Source organism: Trachypithecus francoisi, unplaced genomic scaffold (genome assembly GCF_009764315.1).
Source record: "Trachypithecus francoisi isolate TF-2019V2 unplaced genomic scaffold, Tfra_2.0 Lachesis_group4, whole genome shotgun sequence".
NCBI lineage: Eukaryota > Metazoa > Chordata > Mammalia > Primates > Cercopithecidae > Trachypithecus > Trachypithecus francoisi.
In genome coordinates, this window is record NW_022681469.1 from 29,939,537 (window position 1) to 29,965,073 (window position 25,537).

At 43.0% G+C, this 25,537-nt stretch overlaps 1 pseudogene; it reads left to right on the top strand.

The window, feature by feature from the left end:
- Nucleotides 1–23,055: 23,055 nt before the first annotated feature.
- On the top strand, nt 23,056–23,373 carry LOC117072619 (annotated as a pseudogene).
- Nucleotides 23,374–25,537: the final 2,164 nt, after the last annotated feature.

The window sequence follows — 25,537 nt, forward strand, 5'->3', positions numbered from 1 at the left end:
AATGCACAGTGCATCCCACACCCACGTCCGCTGCCCAGTTGCTGTGCACATATGCAAACACACATACATTAAAATCAACAAGTACGCACACCGTGTGTTGAGCAATGCGCCGAAAGCTCTGGGAACACGGGAGAACAGAAACAATCCCTGGGGGATGACAATAAAATCAGGGAGACAAAACTAACCTACACATAGCAATTAGACTAAGAGTAGATGCAATCCTGTTTAGTAACTATACATTTTAAATGCTTATTTCAAAAGCTGTACAACCCAACAGTGGAAATTTGGAAACATCACCGCCAATCCCGCCATCCTAATTCATTGCTGTGTCACTTCCCGCCCCCGCAGCCCCTCTTCCCTTGGTCTACTTGGAGACACCGTTTTTAACATGCTGATCCGGCACACACAGGTTGAGTGCAGTGTAGCTGGCGAATGTACTGTGCTGACTACCCTAAGTAATACAAGCGTGAACCTCGGGGAGGGATCTGATTCCACCATAATTAGCTGCGTGAAAGCTGCAAGCTACTTAATCTCTCGGAGCCTCAGTTTGTTTAATGTTAAATGGGAGAGTCGATGTGAGGATTAAATGAGATAATGCATGTAGCTCACTTAACACATGGCTGGCACATGGAAAGGCTCATCAAAGGCAGTACAGTATTTCGTTTTAGCAGAATTTAGAATCCAGTGTGGAAAATAACTGCACAAATAATTATAAAACATTTGGTAGAAGGTTAGTGAAGATAGCATGACAAGTGAAATTAGGGGAGGATGAGATTTAGAATAGCAGAGATGGAGGGGAAACATAATCCAGGTGGATTAAAAAAAAAACGGGTGAACCAAAGCCTGGAGGTGCAGAAGCAGGCCATGTGTTTCGTGCAAAATAAGCAGACTGCTGTGACTGGAGCACAGGGTATGCTTGGAATAGCAGCGGGACGTAATGCTGACCGATGCCGTTACATGTGGAATTGTGTTAAAATTGTGGAAGTAATTGAACATCAGATTGGGGAGTTAGTGCTTAATTGACTTGGAAATAAGAGTTTTGAAGAAAGGGATGATGAAAAACCCACGTTTTCAGTTAGAGTGGGAAAGAAGCTGGAGAGATAAAGATTTGTTAGAAACATGCTGCTTATCATCCAGATAATCAGAAACAAGGAAGTGATTAGGAGTAATAGAATAATAGATGGTTAGGAGAGGATAGAAGGGAAGGCATTGGCAAGATAGAATCTCTAGGGGTTAGGCTGTGGTGACAAGCAGGCATAACAGGAGCAGCAAGAGTGGAGGTTAAAGAAGGCAGTCACTTAGCCAGGTTACTGGGTGATTACTGGCCATTAACACTGATCTCCACACTGGAGATCAGTTTTAGTATGAAGAGGGTAGGGTGGGCAGAAGACATTTTACAAGAGGTTAGTGAGTGAATGAGTAGGTGCTCATTTTCAGATATTAGAGTGGGGAGGATAGAGAAATAGAAAAAGATGCTGAATGTTTCTATTAGATGATCTTCCAGAAATCAGTTTTTTTTGGGGGGGGGGATGGAGTCTAGCTCTGTCGCCCCGGGTGGAGTGCAGTGGATCTCAGGTCACTGCAACCTCCGCCTCCCTGGTTCAAGCGATTCTCCTGCCTCAGCCTCCCAAGTAGCTAGGATTACAGGCGCCAGCCATCATGCCTGGCTAGTTTTTGTATTTTTAGTAGAGACAGGGTCTCACCACGTTGGCCAGGATGGTCTGAACTCCTGACCTCAGGTGATCCACCCGCATGGGCCTCCCAAAGTGCTGGCATTACAGGCATAAGCCACTGTACCCAGTCAAGAGATCGTTTTTTAACTGAGACAGGAAGAAGGAAGATCACAAAGTGTCAAGGAAAGAATGGGTGGTGAAATGCAAGCTGTGAACGAAGACTGTGGACATCCCTATCTGGAGCTTTGAAGGTTATGGGAGCCTTAAGGGACCTCAGAGTGAAGGGAAAGTTCTCTGTTAGCATATAAGAGACCTAACATGTTTGTAGGAAGAAACAAAACGAAACAAAACAGTAAAGAGGGATTACTGTGGATAATGGCTGGAATGAGGTTTTGGAATTAACAGGTAGAGACGGAATCAGGATTCAAAGTGACGACCACAGTGTTCCTCATGTGGAAGTCATAGACGGCACCACAAAGTAGGAAGCCATGCAGCTATAGAACAAAGAATTAGGAAACTCTCTCTGTACTGAGTTGGAACGATCTCCAAGTTAGGTCACTATGTTTAAAAAGCAAAATGAGGCTGGGCGCGGTGGCTCAAGCCTGTAATCCCAGCACTTTAGGAGGCCGAGGCGGGCGGATCACGAGGTCAGGAAATCGAGACCATCCTGGCTAACACGGTGAAACCCCGTCTCTACTAAAAATACAAAAAAAAAAATTAGCCAGGCGCGGTGGCGGGCGCTTGTAGTCCTAGCTACTCGGTAGGCTGAGGCAGGAGAATGATGTGAACCTGGGAGGTGTAGGTTGCAGTGAGCCGAGATCGCGCCACTGCACTCCAGGCTGGGCGGCAGAGCGAGACTCAGCCTCAAAAAAAAAAAAAAAAAAAAAAAAGGCAAAACGAGGGACAGTGGATACAATATATTACATTCTGGTTAAAGTGAAAGAGAGAAAACAAAAATAAGGAATAACGTTTGTGTTTGCTTCCCTCTGCCTAAATAAACTCTGGAAGGAAATGTAAGACATCAAGTAAGAAAGGAGGTTACAAACTGGGATGGTGATGAGAACTGAAAAGAGCAGAGAGGCTTTTCACTGTGTGTCATTTTATTCTTTCTGTTTTTTTTTTCTTTTTTTGCAGCATAGAATGTATTAATGATTCAAAATGAAAAAGTTACACAAATTGAAAAATCAAAAAGAATTTACAAATTGAAAAAATATATCTTTACTATAGAATGCTATGCAGTCATTTAAAATAACATAGAAAATATATGTACTGACTTGCAAAAAGGTCCATGACATATGAGGTGCAAAAATCAGGTTGTAGAATAAAGTATACAGAGTATCTGATAATCAGTGAATAGTTTCAATTTATTTCGAGTCCTTGGAAAAGATATTCAGTTCTTTGGAATACATAATGTGGCCATTTAAAATGGAATTCAATGGAAAAGGTATTTCAGTTATTTGGAATATATATAATATATAATGTGGCCATTTAAAATGGAATTCAAAGCGAGTGTGGTGGCTCATGCCTGTAATTCCAGCACTTTGGGAGGCCAAGGTGGGCGGCTGACTTGAGGCCAGGAGTTTGAGACCAGCCTGGCCAACATGGCAAAACTCTATCTCTACTAAAAATACAAAAATTAGCTGGGCGTGGTGGCATGCACCTGTAATCCCAGCTACTTGGAAGGCGGAGGCATGAGAACTGCTTGAACCCAAGAGGTGGAGGTTGCAGTGAGCCAAGATTGCACCACTGCCCTCCAGCCTGGGTGACAGAAATTTTGTTTTTCTGTCTCCAAAAAAACAAAAAACAAAACAAAAGAAAACAAACAAAAAATGGAACCCCCCCAAAATATGTAATAGTATGTAAGATTTTAACAATATAAAAATATCTACAGTAAGAAATATGGGCAAATTTCAACAGAGATGAAAAAATATAAAAGTAAAATCAGCTGTGTTGTTGTGACAGGATGTGTAGCAATTTTTTACTTAAATATATATTTAATATTATTACATGTGATTATGAAAATAATTAAAATATTTGAATGATATCTCTGTAAAGAAAGAGGGTCATGTTGCTGGAGCTAATATTGGCAAGAAGGCATGCGAAGAGAGGAGCAGTGACACGGTGTAGATGAGGAACTTTAGGAGAGGGGAGTTCTGGGTAGAGCAAGGCAGGAGACTCCGGGCAAGATGGGTCAGCAGCAGTGATGGCCCAGGTGGCATGGCTGATGACTGTGGTGATCCCAGTTGGCCAGGCTGGTGATTCCCTTCAAAAAGCATGTAGGCCGGGTGTGGTGGTTCACGCCTGTAATCCCAGCACTTTGAGAGGCTGAGGTGGGTGAATCAGGAGGTCAGGAGTTCGAGACCAACCAGACCAATGTGGTGAAACCCTGTCTCTACCAAAAATAGAAAACTTAGCTGGACGTGGTGGCATGTGCCTGTAATCCCAGCTACTCAGGAGGCTGAGGCAGAAGAATCGCTTGAACCCAGGAGGCGGAGGTTGCAGTGAGCTGAGATCAGGCCACTGCGCTCTGGCATGGGTGACAGAGCAAGACTCTGTCTCAGAAAAAAAGGAAAAAAGAAAAAAGCATGTAGTAGCCTGGAGAGCCCACGGTGAGAACTACAAATGCTGGAAACTGCAAAGAGGCAAGTGATTCTGGGATGCACCATTTGAAATGCACCATTGAAAAGCCCATCTGTGGGATCTAGGATTATTAGAGAACTAACTGCTGGTATGTAACTCTGGAAGGATTGGAAGGTTTGTCTGCACCATTCTCTTGGTTTAGCAAGTTTTCCTTCTTTTTTTTTTTTTTTTGTATTTTAACTTTTTATTTACATATAACATATCTACAAAATGCAGCATTCTCTTTTATGTGTGTGTGTGTGTGTTTGAGACGGAGTCTCGCTCTGTCACCCAGGCTGGAGTGCAGTGGTGCGATCTCGGCTCACTGCAAGCTCCGCATCCCCGGTTCACGCTATTCTCCCGCCCCAGCCTCCTGAGTAGCCAGGATGGTCTTGATCTCCTGACCTCGTGAACTGCCCTCCTCAGCCTCCCAAAATGTTGGGATTACAGGCGTGAGCCATTGAGCCCGGTTTTATGTGCTTCTTTCTATCTTTTGTATATATCCTTTTAAAATCTGAGATCAGTACAAAACTGTATGTCCAGAGCCATAACAATTTTGTAAAATAAAAATAATTATATATTTTAAAACACCATGCTATATACCATAGATATATATAATTTTTATGTGTCAATAAAAATAAATAAAGAAAAGAATTAGGTTTATAAATGTATAGAAGGAAAGGCATCATAATATAAATGATTATCTCTGTGGTAGGATATTCGTTTCTCTCTATTTGTGTTGCTTTTCCTTTTCCCCAGATTTTCTTTAGTGAATATGTTTTATTTTTATTGGCAAGAAAAATTTTTGGAGCTCCTGTTTTCTCCTTTGGTTAGAAATATTTTCAAATGCACAGAAAAGTAGAAAGAATAATCCAGAAACATCTACAGTATTCCCATTACCAAATTTTCCCATTTTCTTATGTTTCCTTCATCCATTTTTGAGCTATCATGTCATTTAACCTGTTAATTTCATTTTCATGTCTAAAAATAATGACTTTTTATATAACTATGATAACGTTATCATTCCTGGTAAGTTTAACAATAATTTCCTAATATAATTTTGTGCCCAGTTCATACTCAAATTTCCCCAGTTGACCCCAAAATATCTTACAGCTGGTTTGTTCAAACCAGGATTTAATTAAGAACTAGTCATTGCATTTGGTATTATGTGGGGTTCTTTTTGAGAAACTTTACTTAATTAGAACTTCGTAAGCAATATAATGTTTCACGAAGAAGGTGGCATTTGAAATCTGAGTCCTCAAGGATATGTCAGAATTGACGTGAGTAGAGAAGTGAGGTCACTTTAGGAGCAGAGATCAAAGTGAGCAAATTCAGAGAGACAGAAAGGGGGCAGGTATGTTTGTCTAGTGGCAAGTAGCCCCATGTATTTTGGATCAAAGGGGAGAGAATAAGGGGGGGATACAATTAGTAAAATAAATTAGAAACAGATCATGGAGGGCCATGAGGATTGTTTCCAGTTCAAGTTCATTCTGTAGACAACATGAGAATTCTAGTGAGCCCCAGTGATAATAACCCATCAGTCCATAATGCCTGTAAGACTCTGGCTGTGTTGCATTAGTATATGTACCCCTAGCACCTAGCAAAGCATGGGACATAGGATGTATTCAGTGTTGAAAACATGGTGCTCGGCCAGGTGCAGTGGCTCTCGCCTGCAATCCCAGAACTTTGGGAGGCCAAGGCGGGAGGATCACCTGAGGTCAGGAGTTCGAGATAGCCTGACCAACATGGTGAAACCCCATCTCTACTAAAAATACAAAAACTAGCTGGGCATGATGGTGTGCCTGTAATCCCAGCTACTCGGGAGGCTGAGGCAGGAGAATTGCTTGTACTCGGGAGGTGGATGTTGCAGTGAGCTGAGATCGTGCCACTGAACTCCAGCCTGGGCGACAGAGCAAGACTCTATTTTAAAAGAAAAGAAAAGAAAAGAAAGAAAGAAAGAAGGAAGGAAGGAAGGAGGAAGGAAGGAAGGAAAGAAAGAAAGAAAGAAAGAAAGAAAGAAAGAAAGAAAGAAAGAAAGAAAGAAAAGGAAAGAAAGAAAAGAAAATACGGTGCTATTGAAGGATTCTTAGTTGGAGACTGACATGTCAAAATCTCCTCTGGGAAGATTTTAAAAATTAGGTGGTAATGATGGTGACTAGAATAAGAATTTAGAGAACAGAGCTAGCAGAATGGGTTGCAGTAATTGAAGAGGAGGTGAGGTTGGGCTTCCCTAGGTGGGGACACAGCCTGAGCAAAGATGAACAGTTGAGAATGAGTTCAGGGTGGCATAATGACTAGAGAGGAGAAAAAGCTTTGTGATGTTTTGAGAAATAAGACTCCAGAAGACAGGGTCATGATAGTTTAGGGGGTCTAATATTGGTCATTTGCCTCTGGTGTTACTTAATAAATGACCTCTGATCTATTCAAATTCAAGATTTGGGGTTTTAAAAATTGTTTCTACTTATGTTTTTTTCACATAAGAGTAACTTTTAGTTCAATAAGAAAGGCAAAATTAGATAAGAGTATTCTGAGTCTAGAAAGAATTAATAACTCAGGAGAGCCTAAACTAAGGGAATATTAAATCAGAAATATATTGGATTATGTTGATTTCAAATGTATTAGACAATTAGAATATGACACTGAGCACAATTGCATATGTGAAATGAGACTGTGATTGGCAGTGCTCAAAAAAGGAAGGGGGTAAGGATATTATGACACATTTAGAGGAAGCTTAGCAAATTTAGTTAAAATAAACTTAATAAAGAAAGCAGAACATTTGCTTCAACCTCACAGGAAACTGTGTGCTCTTATTGAAGCTTGACAGTTTGTTTGCTCTTCAAAAAGAGGTTGGACCCTTCTTGATGATAATCAAGTTAAGTTGGTAGGTGTGAGGATTAGTGTTGAACTGAAGAGGAAACAAAACAAAACAAAACAAAACAAACAAACAAAAAAACAAAACCCAACTAGTTACATTTACCTTGCTGTCCAGTAAATGATTCAAACTTGTTTGAATTATTTATTGGTGGTTCTTAAGATTTTCTGAGCTCAGGGATTGTTCGGTGAGTTTGTTGAAAGAGCAGATTTCCAGCCCCTGGCCCCAGTGATTCTGATTCTCGGTTGAGAGGTTAGGTTGAGCAAACAAGCACATTGAAAATTTACCTTCTCTAACAAGCAGACTGTGTAATTCTGATGTGGATCATCTATGGACAATACTTTTTTAAAACATCTCTAAAGGATCTAGTATCTTTCCTCAGGTAAGCATAGGGCTTGCACAATTTAAAAAAATAAGTTCTAGTTTAGTTTTGTTTTGTTTTGTTTTGCTTTTTTTAGACAGGTCTCACTCTGTTGCCCTGGCTGGAGTGCAGTGGCACAATCTTGGCTCACTGCAACCTCCTCCTTCCAGGCTCAAGTGATCCTCCTGCCTCAGCCTCCTAAGTAGCTGGGACTACAGGCATATATTTATATTTATATTTATATAAAAAACACATATATTATATACAATATACATAACACATATATTATATATAATATATACATATAAATATATATAATATATGAATATATTATTATATTTTTTTTTAATAGAGGTGGAGTTTCGTCATGTTGCCCAGGCTGGTCTTGAACTCCTGGGCTCAAGCAATCGGCACCCTCTCAGGCTCCCAAAGTGCTGGGATTACTAGTGTGAGCCAGTGCACCTGGCCAATTTTTTTTTTTTTTTTTTAAAGCTTGTTAGGACTACGTTCAGATGCAAATAACAGAAAAGCAACCAACCATGGCTTAAATCAGTAATTTTTGTTTTGTTTTTATTTGCTTTTAGTCTCAGGCAACAAGAAGTCTGGGGATGGACTGTTCAGGGCTGGTCCTTCGCACTCAAAGATTTACTAACATCCTCAAGGAGCCAGGCTCCTTCTATTTTTCTGCTGCCCATCTTAGGGAGCAACCTTTATTCTCACGGTCATAAGGTAGCTGCTGCACATCCAAACATCACACTCACATTCCAGGCAGGGAAAATTAGAAGCAAAAGTTACAAGCCAGACACATTTGTCCCTTGTACAAAATATTCACAGATGCTTTACCAGTAACTTGTGCTAATATCTCATTGGCTACAACTGGGCCACATCACCACTTCTGAGTAAATATTGCTAACTGAGTGTATTACTCTCCTGAAGGAAAAAAAAGTGGGGTTCTATTAAGAAAAAAGGCCATCGGGCGCGGTGGCTCAAGCCTGTAATCCCAGCACTTTGGGAGGCCGAGACGGGCGGATCACGAGGTCAGGAGATCGAGACCATCCTGGCTAACACGGTGAAACCCCGTCTCTACTAAAAAATACAAAAAACTAGCCGGGCGTCATGGCGGGCGCCTGTAGTCCCAGCTACCCGGGAGGCTGAGGCAGGAGAATGGCATAAACCCGGGAGGCGGAGCTTGCAGTGAGCTGAGATCCTGGCAACTGCACTCCAGCCTGGGTGACAGAGCGAGACTCCGTCTCAGAAAAAAAAAAAAAAAAAGAAGGCCAGAAAGGATATGAGAAGGAAGCTAGAATGTTTGCCACAAAGTGTTTATTTTATTTATTTTTTTGAGACGGAGTCTCTCTCTGTCACCCGGGCTAGAGTGCAGTGGCACGATCTGGGCTCACTGCTACTTCTGTCTCCAGGGTTCAAGTGATTCTCCTGCCTTAGCCTCCCTAGTAGCTGGGACTACAGGTATGCGCCACCATGCCCAACTAATTTTTGTATTTTTAATAGAGACGGGGTTGCACCACATTAGCCAGGCTGGTCTCAAACTCCTGACCTCAGACAATCCATCTGCCTCAGCCTCCCAAAGTGCTGGGATTACAGGCATGAGCCACCACGCCCGGCCCACAAAGTGTTTATTATATGTTAAAATGTCTATCAGAATATCTGTATGCATTATTTCAGATGCTTGGGTGAGCCTAATGTGTAAGTTAAGGTCCACGGACTTGGTTATAAATTCATTTAATAAATATGTATTTCTTGGCAAAGGCTCACAAAGGTGAAGGAGCCACTGTCAGTGCCCTTGAGCAGCTCACGATCTAACTGGGGAATTAGACATGTGTATAACTGTAATGGAAGCTTTTGGATGGTCTACTGTGTCCCTATGGACCCATAACTGCTCCATTCCCATCCATAGAGGTGGTGGTTATTTTGTACCATGTGATCCTGCCCACTCAACCATCCACTCCCCGCAGATAAGTCCTGACTAAACTGGGCCAATCAGTTCCTTCTCTTTCAAAACACAGAGATACTCACTCACTCTGTGTGTGGCTAAACCTCTAACATATACACTTGGTAGTGGAGGGACACCCATTTTTTTTTTTACCATAGGGGCTAAAGAGCGAAATAGTTGATTTACTGCAGGAGAATGAACCAGTCACCCAGGGAAGAGCACCAAGGAGAGAGACTTGGAGAGAAGAGTGTTTAATTCCTGGATTAATCCTTCAGGCCCAGCTGGCCACATGCAGTTTAGTCTGAAGAGTTTCCTTGATATTTTTTTAACAGACTTCCTGTTAATCTAGTGTAGGTTAGTTTCTCTTTCTTTCAACCAAATAATTCTTATTTTTACAATGGCAAACTATATGATGCAATAAATAGTATAAAGAAAATATAAGCGAAGCTCTTTTGGAGCAGGAGAAAAAGAGAAGTTGACATGGCTAGAAGGGAAGTGGGCTGGAATGAAAGGGAAGCGAAGCGCTGAAGAGGAGGGAGCAGTGGCATTTGAGCTGAGCTAGAGGAAGGAGGAGGATTTTGCTAAACAGAGAAGACAGGAAAGTGCATGATGATCCGGAGGGTTGCAAATGTATGGTCAATGGGAGGCAGCCAGTGGTCCCTGCGTAAGGCCTGTGAAAGGAGTGGCAGACGAGGCTACCCAACCAGGCCTGAGGATAAGATTAAGCATGTCTGTTCTTGTCATCATGGTTATACCTGTTTAAGTATGTCATATAGCAAAAGTTATGCTAAAAAAGGCAGCAAAATAAAAGATCAGAGGAACTTGAAATAATAGTCAGCATCAACATGAAACAATGGAAACAAGTGATTTAAACAGAAGAATGGGCTTAAGTAGGAAAAGATGATTTTTAAAAAACTTTACAGGTCAGGCATGGTGGCTCACACCTGTAATCCCAGCACTTTCGACGTCAGAAGTTCAAGTCCAGCCTGGCCAACATGGCAAAACCCCGTCTCTACTAAAAATACAAAAATTATTCGGGCGTGATGGTGCATGCCTGTAGTCCTAGCTACTCAGGAGGCTGAGGCTGGAGAATCGCCTGAACCCGACAGGCGGAGGTTGTAGTGAGCTGAGATGGTGCCACTGCACTCCAGCCTGGGTGACAGAGCGAGACTCCATCTCAAAAACAAAAACAAAAAATTTATATCATGGAATCAAATATATATGAGGTAAAGATAAGAATAGTACAACAAAGGCCCATGAGCCCAACTCCAAGCTACAACAGCCATCGACTTGTAGCCATTTTTATTTCATCACCACTCCCACTTACTGCCCCCACCACAGGACTATTTTGAAGTAAATCCGTGGCATATCATTTCCAAAGTGATGATATTTTTGAATTATGTATTTACTAGTCATCATTATTACATTCTTTTTTTTTTTTTTTTTTTTTTGAGACGGAGCCTGTATCTGTCGCCCAGGCTGGAGTGCAGTGGTGCGATCTCGACTCACTGCAACCTCCACCTCCCGGGTTCACTCCATTCTCCTGCCGAGTAGCTGGGACTACAGGCGCCCACCACAACGCCCGCCTAATTTTTTGTGTTTTTGGTAGAGACGGAGTTTCACCGGGTTAGCCAGGATGGTCTCGATCTCCTGATCTCGTGATCCGCCCGCCTCGGCCTCCCAAAGTGCTGGGATTACAGGCGTGAGCCACTGCGCCCAGCCCATTATTACATTCTTATAAGTATACATCCAGGCAGAATTCCAGGCATTTTCCTTGCACTGCAAGTTTTCATAACACATATTACACATGATAGAAACAATGAATGGCCGGGCGCGGTGGCTCAAGCCTGTAATCCTAGCACTTTGGGAGGCCGAGACGGGCGGATCGCGAGGTCAGGAGATCAAGACCATCCTGGCTAACATGGTGAAACCCCGTCTCTACTAAAAACTACAAAAAACTAGCCGGGCGAGGTGGCGGCGCCTGTAGTCCCAGCTACCTGGGAGGCTGAGGCAGGAGAATGGCGTGAACCCGGGAGGCGGAGCTTGCAGTGAGCTGAGATCCGGCCACTGCACTCCAGCCTGGGTGACAGAGCGAGACTCCGTCTCAAAAAAAAAAAAAAAAAAAAAAAAGAAACAATGAATTATGAAAACTTTGGAAACTTTCCTCTATAGCAGTGGTTCCCTACTAAAGGTGATTTTATCCCTTAGAGACATTTGGCAATGTCTGGAAACATCTTTGATTGTCACAGCTAGCTGGGTGCTACTGGTACTTAACGTCTAGGAGCCAGAGCTATGGCTAAATGAAGCCAGGACAAGGATTAGGTGAGTGAGGTACCCAGGGCCCAAAGCTAGCTGTCTCGCTCAACTCACCCTAGTCTCAGCACTGCTGCTAAACATCCTACAATGCACAGGACAGTCCCCCACCACAAAGTCTTATGCTATGTCAACCTAAATAGCAAACAGAAAGGGAGACTCTCTAAAATAAAATGATTTTATTCGGGAAGAGGCATTGCAACAGGAATACGCGTGCCATAGTAACCGAGGCATATTCAGGGAGGTAAAGGAAGATAAAGGTTTTTAAAGGAAAAATGAGAAGGATTACAGAGTTGTTTTGAGATAATTATTCTCAGCTACATGGATCAATAACAAGGGAGGTTGGATGGGTGGTTGCTGTGCAGATGTACATCTCTGCAGAAGTATTTTTCTGTGTCAAGTTGAGATGACCTTTGTGCGAGATTGTGGTTTTGTGGAGTTTTTTGTAATAGTTCTTATTATCAGGCATTCATGCATGAGAACCCTCTCTTCATGGACTTTGCCACTCTATTTGCCAGAGTTTTTAACATAAGTGGCTCCATTTTGATTCTTTCATAGTTAATAACGCCAAGACTGAGAAATTCTGCTCCAGAGTATACCAAGGAAACTTTATTCAGCCTAAGCCACCTTTGGGTCCAGACTTCAAGTTAACTAACCAAACAAACTATCAGAACCATTTCTAGCAACTTGAGCTAACAATATGAAATCCAGAATCTCTGCTTAGTGAGCTCATAGCAATCCACTTAGCCTAACCCGACTTTATATTTCTTTCATCCTGATCCCATACTCTGAGGACCCAATCCCACACATATTCTCCAGATTGATACAAACTGGTTAATATAAATTGGTATATGCGAGAGGTTCTGCATCTGTGAACTGTTTTCAGTCTGGGAATTGGTTGATATAAATTGGTAAAACAATGTAAGTCTTCAGTGTGTGTTCTGTCACTTCACAGGTTACACTTTGTACCTCATTCTGAGGGACCTGCTATAAGCTATATTGCATATGTCTAGGAGAAATGAAAGTAGTAGCGATGAGTCCTAAGGTGACCCGCAGCCCCTTGCAAAGCGTCTACCTCTGAGGAAGACCATTAAGGGTTCTTCAGGCAAGGGGAGTCCGTCACAAACTCTTAATGTAATGACATGAGAAAAAGAAATAAAAATATTAAAGTATAATTGAATTTTGCATTTCAAGTATGATTGGTTCATTACAGATATGATTTTGTTAAATAAAAATAGATGAAATTGGCTGGGCGCAGTGGCTCATGCCTGTAATCCCAGCACTTTGGGAGGCTAAGGTGGGCAGATCACGAGGTCAGGAGATCAAGACCATCCTAGCCAACGTGGTGAAACCCTGTCTCTACTAAAAACACAAAAATTAGCCGGGCGTGGCAGCAGGTGCCGGTAATCCCAGCTACTTGGGAGGCTGAGGCAGGAGAATTGCTTGAACCTGGGAGGTGGAGATTGCAATGAGCTGAGATCGTGCCACTGCACTCCAGCCTGGAGACAGAGCTAGACTCTGTCTTAAAAAAAAGAAAAAGATGAAATGTGTCTCTTGTTGAAAGAGGTCGGATATAATTGGGTTTCATAGACTACATTACCTCTATTATTAAATTCATGTATTTGTGATAGCACTTGCAGGGGGGAGAAATTATCTCTGGCAATTTTGACTAAGATTAGTCTTGGATTTTATGTCACCTTGATTGTAGGAGAATTGTGACTCACCTTTTCAAGGTGATGTACTTGTAATAGGATACTATTCTTGGTGGTACTGTGTGTGGATACTCACCATGGATGAAAACCTGGGATAATAGATTTAAACTGTTTAATCTGTGAAAATAATTTGGATCCTTGCATCCAGAATGAAGTTATGCTTACAGGAGTGTTCAAACGCAGCACAGCAAGCAAGCTGTGAGCACCCATTTCATGTCAGGCATTGTACCAAGGGCCGGGGTGCAAACATGAATGAGGCAGCCCGTGCTCACTTCCGCAGCACATACACTGAAATTGAACGACACAGCCTTAGCCCTGACTTAAGGAGCATGCGTTCTAGCCACAAGCCTAGCTACAGAGTTTGGATTTAAAACATAAGTGACTTCTGCTTTACCAATAATGACACAATGTAAATTTGAAAAGAATCATGATAATTCCGGAAATAACCTACCAGCACCTTTTTAAATAGAAAAAAAATTACTTCAAACTATTATACAATTAGGACATATTCATTATAAAAATATATAAACAAGAAAAAAGAAGAAAATAAAAATCACTGTCACTGCCTTCCAGAGTTTTCTCTGGGCACATGCACACACATATACAAACATGTATTTTTCACAAAAAGTAAGCCTGACATTTAGTGTTTCCAGAGACCTAAACAACATCATGAACAATGTCTGAAGTTTTTACTTTTTATTTAATTTATTTATATTTTTTGAGACAGTCTTGCTCTGTCACCCAGACTGGAGTGCATGGCACAATCTCAGCTCACTGCAGCCTCTGCCTCCTGAGTTCAAACGATTCTTTTGCCTCAGCCTCCTGAGTAGCTGGGATTACAGGTGCCCACCATGACACCCGGCTAATTTTTGTATGTTTAATAGAAATGGGGGTTTCACCATATTGGCCAGGCTGGTCTTGAGCTCCTGAACTTAGGTGATCTGCTGGTCTCAGCCACCCAAAGTACTGGTATTACAGGCATGACGCACTGTGCCCGGCCAATCTCTGGAGTTTTTAAAGAACAGGGAAAGAATCCTGTGATTGCTATTTGAACAATTCTCTGATAATCCTGCTAATTTTATTTATGTAGCTATTTTGAGGTGAATTTGTAGTGAGCATTAAAGTTGTAACTGTCCACTTTGATGCTGAATTTGATATGTTCATCAGAGTATGTTTTGCCTGATGGTTTGAAAGAGAGGGCAAGCCTGAAAACCAAAGGAAAAGGAAGAATAAAGTGATCTTAAAACAATCTTGAGTAGATACTAAGAAGCAGCAAAGATAAAGAAGTCATTCACAAAAACTTGGTTAGACTAAAAAGCGGTCAAATCAGCTTGGTTTGTCTGATAGTGCTAAAGCTGGGGCAGTCTGGGACAAACTGGGGTAATTGGCCATCCTAGACAGAACCTGGGGTGTTGTGGAATACATGCTGTATGCACCTTATTACTGCCTAAACCTGAAACGTTCTGGATTCTGAAACCCATGTCTCCAAGGGACCTGGATGTACATAGGCTATCTCTGGAAGGAGACAAAAGTCCCGGCCACAGCCTCTGGGGAAGGAAACTGGTGGCTGGAAAGCAGGGATAGGAGGGAGAGTTTTCACTGCATATCCTTTTGCCTCTTTTGACTGTAAACCATGTGACTGTACCAGCTACTCAAAAAACAAATACAGGCCGGGCGCGGTGGCTCATGCCTGTAATCCCAGCACTTTGGGAAGCCGAGGCAGGTGGATTACCTGAGGTCAGGAGTTCGAGACCAGCCTGGCCAACCTGGTGAAACCCTGTCTCTATTAAAAATACAAAAATTAGCTGAGCACGGTGGCAGGCACCTGTAATCCCAGCTACTCGGGAGGCTGAGGCAGGAGAATCACTTGAACCCTGGAGGTGGAGGTTGCAGTGAGCCTAGATTGCGCCATTGCACTCCAGCCTCGGTGACAGAACGAGACTCCGTGTTGACAACAACAACAAAACAAAAAACAAAAAGTACAGAAATTATTAGGGAAAAAAAGTGGTAAACATTCATTTGGTGTCTTTATGCATCTAATATCATTAAGTTTCCTGGCTATTTATTTATTTTGAGATGAAGTCTTGCTCTGATGCCCAGGCTGGAGCACAGTGGCATGATCTCAGCTCACTGCAAGCTCCCCCTCCCGGGTTCACGCCATTCTCCTGCCTCAGCCTCCCAAGTAGCTGGGACTACAGGTGCCCACCACCGTGCCCGCCTACTTTTTTTTGTATTTTTAGTAGAGACAGGGTTTCACCATGTTAGCCAGGATGATCTTGATCTCCCGACCTCGTGATCTGCCCACCTCAGCCTCCCAAAGTGCTGGGATTACAGGTGTGAGCTGCTGCTCCTGGCCTTTCCTGGCTATTTATCATATAAGATCACTGGTTTCCAGTATCACTTTAAGTTGCTCCCCTACCTTCTTGGGCAGGTATATAATATCACTATGAGCGGAATCACCCCTTCTACCAAATACGTAACCCGAGTGAGATGGTATTTGGAGACGGGCCTTTGGGAGAGAAATGGGTTTAGATGAGGTCTTGAGGGTAGGACGCTTATGATGGAATTAGTGTCTTTATAAGAAGAGGCTGGTGCAATGGCTCATGCCTGTAATCCCAGCAATTTGGGAGGCTGAGACTGGAGGATCACTTGAGGCCAGGAATTCGAGACCAGCCTGGGTAACATGGTGAGACCCTGTCTCTGCAAAAAGTAAAATAAAAAATTAGTTGGGTGTGGTGGCATGTGTCTGTAGTCCTAGTTACTCAGGAGGCTGAAGTGGGGGGATCACTAGAGCCCAGGATTCGAGGCTGCAGTGAGCTACGCTGCGCTCCAGCTTGGGCAACAGTGAAACCCTATAGTAGGCCAGGAGTTCGAGACCAGCCTGGGCAACATGGCAAAACCCTGTCTCTACTACAAAAACTAGTCAGATGTGGTGGCTCACACCTGTAGTCCCAGCTACTCCAGAGGCTGAAGCACAAGAATTGCTTGAACCCAGGAGGCAGAGGTTGCAGTGAGCCAAGATTGCACCACTGCACTCCAGCCTGAGACACTGTCTGAAAAAAAAAAAAATCAAATATTAAAAAAAAGTGCAGAAAATGCAAATATTTCTGGTAGGGATACCCAGCCCAATATCTGCACTTCAAACCTTAGAAGCTAAACATTTATCAAGACATGATTCTCTACACCCTCCATTCAAGCCACCAGAAATCTGAGACAGAATCTCATGTTTCTGAGACTCAATCACTCTGATTTTGAGGTGAAATTATTTCAAATGCTTAAATGGGTAGCATTGCTTGTCTGTTATTTTTTCAAGCCCAGCACCTATTCCCCATTCTGGTACCAGCATGGTAGATTTCCTTTGGGAAGCAACTCCACCTTCTATCTCAGGCTCAGTGCGCCTGGGAGAGATCTACCCTTAGGCCTGGCAGGTGGAGCACTGGACTCTGTTCTGGTCAATCAGAGCCCAGGGATGGTTATGTGCTCTAACTTGGTCCAATCAGAATGAAGCCTAGAATTTAGTTGGGGAGTGGGACCATTACTGAAACAGATTCCCCCTCTCTTTTGCTGGGACCCCCTGGGATTACAGATGTCCTGCAGACACTGGGGGCTACCCCAGGGCTCCCGAGAGAGAAGGTAACACGGAGGAAAGGCAGAGCTGAGACGGGGTTAAACCAAGTCCCAGGGACATAGTTTGAGTCACAAGATCAGTGGTGCCTGAAACAAGTCCTAACCTTAGACTTCTCAGTTACGTGAAGCAGTGAAATTGTGTGGTTGTTGTTTGTTGGTTTGGTGCTTTGTTTCGTTTTGTCTAAGTCAGATAAAAATGGATTTTCAGTTACCTTGGAACTGAAAATCTACTGACTGGCATGCCATCCCACCAGCTTGTGTGCTGTGCACATTAACAAGACTTACCTTTTCTTAGGATTCATCCTATATGCAAGATCACCAGGATGTAGCCAGATCCAGGACGCCTGTTTTTATAGTTTAGCTACAGACTTTTTCTTCACCTCTAGCAATTGCCTATGCCCTCCTTTCAGCGGCCCCAGCAGGGAGAAGCACAGCGGGACTCCTTGAAAGGCAGATCCAGAAGGCTGGTTATGTGCATAGCTCACAACAGTTAACTGGGGTAACCACAGTTGGCCTGGGCAGTCCTGAAGCAGATGACCCACCCCCATACTGTGGGCAGCTCTTCCTGCAGTGCTTAACTCCAGAAAAAACCCTCCACCAGTTCCTTACTAAGGTGGTAAACAATCCTGAGAAATCTGGCTCTCTAAGCTTGGGACAGCCAAGAAATGAGTCAGCCTTCTGGAGAAACCCCCCTTGCCACAGCCTGTGCTTCCCCATTTCTGCCAGGGCTCCAGCCCCAGCCCCCACGTCAGTAAAGCCTATGCATTTCTTTCAAGAGCATGATAAAACCTCATATCTGAAAAGCACTGAAGTGCTGTACCTCTTTCAAAGTACTTGTGCATTCATTATCTCATTAGGATACCAGATTTGCTATTTTTTTCTTCAGATTCTTTTTTTTTTAAAACTCAAATCCAGCAGAGAAGTTTTTTCATGTGGTTCTCAATGAGACTTGAGAAGAGAAAATCAGAATTCAATCCAAGAGTGCAGCTTTTCTAGAGGCACAAATATAATCCTTCTTTCTCATGCCAAAAATAACAAGGGGGCAGAGGCTAGATTCTAGAGGAAAGAACGTTGAGTATGAATTGAAACCTTTCTAGTTACAGATCTGCTACTAAGTAGCTGTGTGACTTGGACAAGCCCCTTAATCTCTCTGCACTTCAGTTTCCTCCTTTGTAAAATGGCAGCATTGAGGCTTCCTGGGAACATTGGCCTTGATATTTTCTAAAGATCTTTGAAGCTCTGAGGTTTTATGGCTCGGTGAATTGTAGAATCTGAAGAGACTGATTTATAAGCAAGTTGGCACGTTTTTCAAGCCTGATCATTCTTTTGGTGTGTGCCCTTTGCCAGGCTGTCAGGAGCCATAGCACATTGGGATGTAGACTGAGCATGGCCCACTTCCCGAAGACCTCAAGGCCCTCCTTAGGCCCACCTCTGATGGTGGTGGTTGGTTGGTGGTGGTTAGTTGGTTAAATGAAGGGTGAGATTCTGACCACTCACAAAATGCTGAACTCTTGATAGATTAGGAAGTGTGGTATCTGTGGGATGAGGCACAGCAGATGATGTGGTTTGGCTGTGTTCCCACCCAAATGTCATCTTGAATTCCCATGTGTTGTGGGAGGGACCTGGTGGGAGATAATTGAATCATGAGGACAGGTCTTTCCCATGCTGTTCTCATGATAGTGAATAAGTCTCATGAGATCTGATGGTTTTAAAAACAGGAGTTTCCCTACATAAGCTCTCTCTGTGTCTGCTGCCATCCATGTAAGATGTGACTTGCTCCTCCTTGCCTTCCGCCATGATTGTGAAGTCTCCCGAGCCATGTGGAACTGTAAGTCCATTAAATCTCTTTCTTTTGTAAATTAGCCAGTCTCAGTTATGTCTTTATCAGCAGTATGAAAACAGACTAACACAACAGACGTCAGATTGGTTCTTGGAATGGAAGGTAAGTGAACTCTAGTGTTTATTGAAGACAGGGCCTACGTAGGGATTGGCAGGCTGGGGTGGTAGGTCCTACTTAGCAGTACAGAGACTGGTCCAAGGCACTTTTCTTGCTGAGTTCAACCTTCTTTTGCAACCCTTTCTTCTGGCAAGTGCCTTCTGCCCAGTGGGGGAGGTGAAAGGGTCCCTCACCTTCAGGAACCCCTTCTGTGTGACTATACCCTCCAATAAATCCTGACTCTTGTTTCCATTTCCAATGACTACTTTGAGAAATTAGGATGTCAGTGGTTCATCTTGTCTCATGCAAACCTGAATTATGTATTCTTTTTTTTTTTTTTTTTTTTTGAGACAGAGTCGCACTCTGTCACCCAGGCTGGAGTGCAGTGGCCGGATCTCAGCTCACTGCAAGCTCCGCCTCCCGGTTTACGCCATTCTCCTGCCTCAGCCTCCCGAGTAGCTGGGATTACAGGCGCCCGCCACCTTGCCCGGCTAGTTTTTTGTATTTTTTTAGTAGAGACGGGGTTTCACCGTGTTCACCAGGATAGTCTCGATCTCCTGCCCTCGTGATCCGCCCGTCTCGGCCTCCCAAAGTGCTGGGATTACAGGCTTGAGCCACCGTGCCCGGCCTGAATTATGTATTCTTTAAGAACAGTGACTATGATCCATCAGACTGTCTTCCACCTGTCACTCAGCATGACTTTGGCTCTGAACTCTCCACCAACTTTTTCCTTCCCTGCAACATACACATTCAAAATTAAAATAACCCATTATCACCACCACTAACAACCCGCTCCCAACCATCCCACTATAGATCATATCCTCCTAGGAAGTTTTTCTTTGTTCCTAAATTAATTCATACTAATGTGCTGATGGCCGCTCAGGCTTGTTACTTGTCTACCTGCCCTACCACCACTCCAAATATGTATTTCCATTTTAACAGGAGACATTGGATCCAATCTGTCAAAAACTATATCATTAAAGGAACAAACTTGTTTCAGCATCAGACCTATGATGTGACATTTTTGTCTTAATCCCTCAAAGTACTGAGAGAAGATTGGGAACTAGTGAAATCAGAGCTATTAGGGGGGCACCCTGGCCAATCAGATCTTCCTCTGAGCCAGCAGTGCCATCCTATTTATACCTGCAGTTTTAGCATTCAGAACAAAATCTGACTACACAAAGAAATTTATAGATTTAATGCAATTCATATCAAAATACCATACCAATGACATTCTTCATAGAAATGGAAAAAAGAAATCTTAAAATGTATATGGAACCACAAAAGACCCCAGATAGTCAAAGCAAAAACAAAGCTGGAGGCATCACACTACCAGACTTTAAAATATCCTACAAAGCTGTAGTAAGCAAAACAGCATGACACTGGCATAAAAACAGACACACAGAACACTGGAACAATAGAGAACCCAGAAATTAATCCATGTATCTACAGCTAACTGATTTTTGACAACGGTGCCAAGAACCCTCAATGGCACCCTCAAGGGTGCCAAGAACCCTTATTGATAGTCTCATCAATAAATGGTTGAGGGAAAACTGGATATTCATATGTAAAAGCATGAAACTAGATTCCTGACTCTCATCCTATACAAAAATCAACTTAAAGTGGATCAGAGACCTACATGTAAGACCCAACACTATAGAACTACTAGAAGAAAACATGGGGAAATGCCTCAGGAGATGGGTCTGGGAAAAGATTTTATAAGACTTCAAAAGCATAGGCAACAAAAGTAACAATAAACAAATGGGATTATATCAAATAAAAAACTTCTACACAGCAAAGGGAACAATCAATAGAGTGAAAATACAATCAACAGAATGAGAGAAAATATTTGGAAACTATTCATCCAACAAGGGATTATTATCTAGAACATACAAGGAATTCAAACACCTCAACAGCAAAAAAGCAAACAATTCAATTTAAAAATGGGCAAATGGGCCAGCACTTTGGGAGGCCAAGGCAGGCAGATCATTTGAGGTCAGGAGGGTGGAGACGAGCCTGGCCAACATGGTGAAACCCCCTCTCTACCAAAAATATAAAAAATTAGCTGGGTGTGGTGGCATGTGGGTGTAATCCCAGCTACTCAGGAGGCTGAGGCAGGAGAATTGCTTCAACCTGGGAGGCAGAGGTTGTAGTGAGCCATGATCATGCCACTGTACTCCAGCGCGGGTGACAGAGCAAGACTTGGTCTCAAAAAAAAAAAAAAAAAAAAAAGGCAAATGATCTGAACAGATATTTCTCAAAAGAAGACATACAAATGGATGGTCAACAAATATACAAGATAATGCTCAACATTGCTAATCATCAGGGAAATGCAAATCAAACCCACCATGAAGTATCATCTCACTCCAGTTAGGATGCTATTATCAGAAACACACAAAAAAAATAACAAATGCTGGTGAGGATGTGGAAAAACGGAACTCTTATCCACTGTTGGTGGGAATGTAAACTAGTACAGCCACTATGGAGAAGAGTTGGAGGTTCCTCAAAAAACTACAAATAGAACTACCATATGATACAGCAATCCCACTACTGGGCATTTATTCAAAGGGAAAGAAATCAGTGTATCAAAGAGACATCTGTGCCCCTATGTTTATTGCATCACTATTCACATAGCCAAAATATAGACTCAGCCTAGGTGTTCAAGAACAGATGAACGGATAAAGGGAATGTGGTATGCATACACAACAGAACACTATTCGGCTATTAAAAAAAGAATGAAATCCAGTTATTTGAAGTAATATGGATAGAACTGAAGCATGTTGTGTTAGTGAATTAAGCCAGGAACAGAAAGTTAAATACTGCATGTTCTCACTCCTATGTGGAAGCTAAGAAAAGTTGATTTCATAAAAGTAAAAAGTAAAACAGAGGATACTAGAGGCTGGAAGGACAGAGGGAAGTGGGAGATAGAGAGATGTTTATTAAATGATACAAAATTACAGCTAGATAGAAGGAATCAGTTCTAGTGTTCTATACAAGCCGTCCCCAACCTTTTTGGCACCAGGGACCAGTTTCAAGGAAGACAATTTTTCCACAGACCAGGGTGTAGGGGATGGTTTCAGGATGATGCAAGTGCATTACATTGATTGTGCACTTTATTGCTATTATTATTGCATCATAATATTAATATGTAATGAAATAATCATACAACTCACCATAATGTAGAATCAGTGGGAGCCCTAAGTTTGTTTTCCTGCAACGAGATGGTCCCATCTGGGGGTGATGGGAGACAGTGACAGATCATCAAGCATTAGACTGTCATAAGGAGCCTGGCATGTGCAGTTCACAATAGGGTTTACGCTCCTGTGAGAATCTAATGCTGCCACTGCTCTGACAGGAGGCGGAGCTCAGGCGGTAATGTGAGCAACAGGGAGCAGCTGTAAATACAGATAAAGCTTCTGTAGCCTGTTTCTGACCTCCTGCTGCGTGGCCCAGGTCCTAACAGGCCACAGACCGTTACGCGACCATGGCTCAGGGGTTGGGGACCCCTGTTCTATACCACTGTAGAATGACTGGATGTAGCAATAATATATTATATAGTTTCAATTAGCTAAAACGAACCAGGTGCAGTGGCTCACGCCTGTAATCCCAGGACTTTGGGAGGCTAAGGCGGGCGGATAACTTTAGGTCAGGAGTCCGAGACCAGCCTGGCCAACATGGTGAAACCCCATCTCTACTGAAAATACAAAACTTAGCTAGGTGGAGTGACATGCACCTGTAATCCCAGCTACTAGGGAGGCTGAGGCAGGAGGATCACTTGAACCCGGGAGGCAGAGGTTGCAGTGAGCCGAGATTGTGCCTGGCAACAGAGCAAGACTCCATCTCAAAAAAAAAAAAAAAAAAGAAACAAAACAGTAGCTAAAAAATAGATATAGAATGTTCTCCACACAAAGAAATGATAAATGAAAGAGTGGGACATCTGGTTTCTAAGGGGGAACCTTCACAGTGCCAGCGACGAAAGAGAGAATTAAATATGAGTGATGTCGAGAAAAGCAAGAATATTTGTGTTCAGAAGTGTGCCCAGTGCCACACCACGGAAAATGGAGGCAAGCACAAGACTGAGCCTAATCTCCACAGTCTCTTTGGGTGGAAGACAGGTCAGGCCATTGGATTCTGCTACAGAGACACCAGTAAGAACAAAGACATCACCTGAGGAGAGGACACACTGATAGAGTATTTGGAGAATCCAAAGAATTACATCCCTGGAACAAAAATGATCTTTGGTGGCATTAAGAAAAAGGGAGAAAGGGCGGACTTGCTAGCTTATCTGAAAAAAGCTACTCATGAGTGATAATTGGTCACTGCGTTGTTTATTACAAAAGAGAAATATCTCATGAATTTTTTATGTGTACCATAATTTAATAGATTTCATACACCAGAATTAAAAAACAGAGAGAAATGATAAATGTTTGAGATGATGGATATGCTAATTACCCTTATCTAATCACTACATATTGTATGTATCAAAACATCGCTATGTACCCCATGAATATATATAGTTATTATATGTCAATTAAAAAAAAGAACAAAATGTCACATTGCATTTGCCAGCCCCTCAGCTTTCATAATGTTATTTTGTTGTTTTGTTTCTGGGATCTTCTCTCTTTCTCCTTAAATCCTGACCCGGCCTCAGATGCTCCTAGCTCTGTACAGGCCCGAAACTGGAACATGGAATCTTGACACCCTCTGAAAACTCTTCTGGATTTACCTGCCCTGTGCCCCTTCACACACCATTTCTGTTCCCCTTACAGAGGCTCCTGCTCCTCACCCTCAAGCCCCAGGACATCATGGCCCAAGCTTAAAACAGGACTAGAGAAAGGGACCAGAATCCATTAAGTAAAACCAAATTCAGGTTAATAGCAGGAAACAAGCTGACTCTCAGGAGCTTCTGGATATATACCACAAAGGGACAACTTTCTTTTTTTTTTTTTTTTTTTTTGAGACGGAGTCTCGCTCTGTCGCCCAGGCTGGAGTGCAGTGGCCGGATCTCAGCTCACTGCAAGCTCTGCCTCCCAGGTTCACGCCATTCTCCTGCCTCAGCCTCCCGAGTAGCTGGGACTACAGGCGCCCGCCACCTCGCCCGGCTAGTTTTTTTGTATTTTTTAGTAGAGACGGGGTTTCACTGTGTTAGTCAGGATGGTCTCGATCTCCTGACCTCGTGATCCGCCCGTCTCGGCCTCCCAAAGTGCTGGGATTACAGGCTTGAGCCACCGCGCCCGGCCAACAAAGGGACAACTTTCTATTCCAGGAGTTTGCCAGCTCTGAATTTGGTCCCAGGCCAGTACTATTTGCCACTCCCCTATTTTCTTTTATTTTAAAATTATTATTATTATTTTATTATACTTAAAGTTCTGGGATACATGTGCAGAATGTGCAGGTTACATAGGTATACATGTGCCATGGTGGTTTGCTGCACCCATCAACCGATCATCTAGGTTTTAAGCCCGGCATGCATTAGGTATTTGTCCTAATGCTATCCCTCTGCATGTTCCTCCACCCACTGGCAGGCCCTGGTGTGTGATGTTCCCCTCCCTGTGTCCATGTGTTCCCATTGCCATCCTATTCTCTTACACAAGGTTGAGAATGTCTCTGTGAACAGGAACATTCCTCAATTCCCCCATCTTGGAAGTTAGCTTGATTCTTTGAATGGAAGGGTTAGAAGGGTCAGACTGACCGGGCGTGGTGGCTCACACCTGTAATCCCAGCACTTTGGGAGGCCAAGGCGGGCAGATCACCTGAGGTTGGGAGTTCAGGGCCAGCCTGACCAACATGGAGAAACCCTGTTTCTGCTAAAAATACAAAATTAGCCAGGTGTGGTGGCACATTCCTGTAATCCCAGCACTTGGGAGGCTGAGGCAGGAGAATCACTTGAACCCTGGAGGCAGAGGTGGTAGTGAACCGAGATTGTGTCATTGCACTCCAGCCTGGGTAACTAGAGTGAAACTCTGTCTCAAAAAAAAAAAAAAAAAAAAAAAAAGAGAAGGACCAGATCCAGCCCTGGACATCCTCAGATGTTGAGATGCTGTGGGTTTTGATGGCCTGTACTGGCCTTAACACACAACCATAGCCAAACTATGAAGCAATTTGCACTGGTGTACAAAATATGGTGGCTGAGCTGAAGTAACAACATGAATAAACAAATAATATAAGGCAATATCTCTTAAGCTTGGAATATTCCTTGGAGAGTCCCATGGGAAAATCAATACCACTCTTAACTATATTATTCCTACTCCCACAGATTGGGGCTGAATCTTGGTGCTGGAGAGAAAGGAAAGAGCTGGCTTTCTTTTAGTCCCTCATTCATCTTACCTGGCTCTGCCTGGTCCACACTTAAACTTGTTTGTTAGAAATATGGTCACTTTAGTCATCTTCTACCCAGTCATCAACTCACCCTTTCTGCTCCCTGATATGGATTTGGTAAAAGCCATGGCAAGTGCTCAGGAGAGGGAATCACG